Here is a 2,500-nt window from a genome sequence, read left to right as displayed (position 1 = left end):
CTCCGACCAAAAAGGAAAAAGAGGGCTCGTCCGGGATTTTAACCCGGGACCTCTCGCACCCTAAGCGAGAATCAAACCCCTAGACCAACGAGCCTACACGCAGTTGCATGATAATTATCATGGGGTGTGGAGTGACATCGGCCAAAAGGGCTGGGTGGTCAGACCAACGATCCGTTCACACTAGGCAACACTTGAAAGTTGTCTAATAAACAGGCATGCTTGAGAAAGGAACTTTGCTTAATAGAAATGCGAACAATGCAAACAAATGGCCGCATTTAATACTCCGACCAAAAAGGAAAAAGAGGGCTCGTCCGGGATTTTAACCCAGGACCTCACGCACCCTAAGAGAGAATCATACCCCTAGACCAACGAGCCTACACGCAGTTGCATAATAATTATCATGGGGTGTGGATTGACATCGGCCAACAGGGCTGGGTGGTCAGACCAACGATCCGTTCACACTAGGCAACACTTGAAAGTTGTCTAATAAACAGGCGTGCTTGAGAAAGAAACTTTACCTAATAGAAATGCGAACAATACAAACAAATGGCCGCATTTATTACTCCGACCAAAAAAAGGGCTCGTCCGGGATTTGAACCCGGGACCTCTCGCACCCAAAGCGAGAATCATATCCCTAGACCAACGAGCCGACACGCAGTTGCATGATAATTATCATGGGGTGTGGAGTAACATCGGCCAACAGGACTGGGTGGTCAGACCAACGATCCGGCCACACTAGACAATACTTTAAAGTTGTCTAATAAACAGGCATGCTTGAGAAAGGAACTTTACTTAATAGAAATGCGAACAATACAAACAAATGGCCGCATTTAATACTCCGACCAAAAAGGAAAAAGAGGGCTCGTCCGGGATTTTAACCCGGGACCTCTCGCACCTTAAGCGAGAATCAAACCCCTAGACCAACGAGCCTACACGCAGTTGCATGATAATTATCATGGGGTGTGGAGTGACATCGGCCAACAGGGCTGGGTGGTCAGACCAACGATCCGTTCACACTAGGCAACACTTGAAAGTTGTCTAATAAAGAGGCATGCTTGAGAAAGGAACTTTGCTTAATAGAAATGCGAACAATGTAAACAAATGGCCGCATTTATACTCCGACCAAAAAGGAAAAAGAGGGCTCGTCCGGGATTTTAAATCGGGACCTCACGCACCCTAAGAGAGAATCATACCCCAAGACCAACGAGCCTACACGCAGTTGCATGATAATTATCATGGGGTGTGGAGTGACATCGGCCAACAGGACTGGGTGGTCAGACCAACGATCCGTTCACACTAGGCAACACTTGAAAGTTGTCTAATAAACAGGCGTGCTTGAGAAAGAAACTTTACCTAATAGAAATGCGAACAATACAAACATATGGCCGCATTTATTACTCCGACCAAAAAGAGGGCTCGTCCGGGATTTGAAACCAGGACCTCTCGCACCCGAAGCGAGAATCATACCCCTAGACCAACGAGCCGACACGCGGTTTCATGATAATTATCATGGGGTGTGGAGTGACATCGGCCAACAGGGCTGGGTGGTCAGACCAACGATCCGGCCACACTAGACAATACTTTAAAGTTGTCTAATAAACAGGCATGCTTGAGAAAAGAACTTTGCTTAATAAAAATGCGAATAATACAAACATATGGCCACATTTATTACTCCGACCAAAAAGGAAAACGAGGGCTCGTCCGGGATTTGAACCCGGGACCTCTCGCACCCAAAGCGAGAATCATAACCCTAGACCAACGAGCCGACATGCAGTTTCATGATAATTATCATGGGGTGTAGAGTGACATCGGCCAACAGGGCTGGGTGGTCAGACCAACGATCCGGCCACACTAGATAATACTTTGTAGTTGTCTAATCAACAGCCGTGCTTGAGAAAGGAACTTGGCCTAATAGAAATGCGAACAATACAAACAAATGGCCGCATTTATTACTCCGACCAAAAAGGAAAAAGAGGGCTCGTCCGGGATTTGAACCCGGGACCTCTCGCACCCTAAGCGAGAATCATACCCCTACACCAACGAGCCGACACGCAGTTGGATGATAATTATCATGGGGTGTGGAGTGACATCGGCCAACAGTGCTGGGTGGTCAGACCAACGATCCGTTCACACTAGGCAACACTTGAAAGTTGTCTAAAAAACAGGCATGCTTGAGAAAGGAACTTTGCTTAATAGAAATGCGAACAATACAAACAAATGGCCGCATTTAATTCTCCGACCAAAAAGGAAAAAGAGGGCTCGTCCGGGATTTTACCCCGGGACCTCTCGCACCCTAAGCGAAAATCATACTCCTAGACCAACGAGCCTACACGCAGTTGCATGATAATTATCATGGGGTGTGGAGTGACATCTGCCAGCAGGGCTGGGTGGTCAGACCAACGATCCGTTCACACTAGGCAACACTTGAAAGCTGTCTAATAAACAGGCGTGCTTGAGAAAGAAACTTTGCTTAATCGAAATGCGAACAATACAAACAAAT

General features: G+C 47.0%; 6 non-coding genes across 6 annotated transcripts; all 6 read right to left on the bottom strand.

Moving 5' to 3' along the window:
• Positions 1-22: 22 nt before the first annotated feature.
• Positions 23-94, bottom strand: TRNAP-AGG (transfer RNA proline (anticodon AGG)). The gene has a single exon. It is a non-coding gene; the product is annotated as a tRNA-Pro (tRNA).
• A 483-nt stretch (positions 95-577) lies between these two features.
• On the bottom strand, positions 578-649 carry TRNAP-UGG (transfer RNA proline (anticodon UGG)). The gene has a single exon. It is a non-coding gene; the product is annotated as a tRNA-Pro (tRNA).
• A 209-nt stretch (positions 650-858) lies between these two features.
• TRNAL-AAG (transfer RNA leucine (anticodon AAG)) lies at positions 859-930 on the bottom strand. The gene has a single exon. It is a non-coding gene; the product is annotated as a tRNA-Leu (tRNA).
• Positions 931-1,412: 482 nt separating this feature from the next.
• On the bottom strand, positions 1,413-1,484 carry TRNAP-CGG (transfer RNA proline (anticodon CGG)). Its single transcript has one exon. It is a non-coding gene; the product is annotated as a tRNA-Pro (tRNA).
• Positions 1,485-1,693: 209 nt separating this feature from the next.
• On the bottom strand, positions 1,694-1,765 carry TRNAP-UGG (transfer RNA proline (anticodon UGG)). Its single transcript has one exon. It is a non-coding gene; the product is annotated as a tRNA-Pro (tRNA).
• Positions 1,766-1,974: 209 nt separating this feature from the next.
• On the bottom strand, positions 1,975-2,046 carry TRNAP-AGG (transfer RNA proline (anticodon AGG)). The gene has a single exon. It is a non-coding gene; the product is annotated as a tRNA-Pro (tRNA).
• Positions 2,047-2,500: the final 454 nt, after the last annotated feature.

The sequence above is a fragment of the Rhipicephalus microplus genome, chromosome X (assembly GCF_043290135.1).
Source record: "Rhipicephalus microplus isolate Deutch F79 chromosome X, USDA_Rmic, whole genome shotgun sequence".
Taxonomy (NCBI): Eukaryota; Metazoa; Arthropoda; class Arachnida; order Ixodida; family Ixodidae; genus Rhipicephalus; species Rhipicephalus microplus.
The sequence above is the reverse complement of the archived record's forward strand: the minus strand, read 5'-3'. Positions and strand labels throughout refer to the sequence as shown.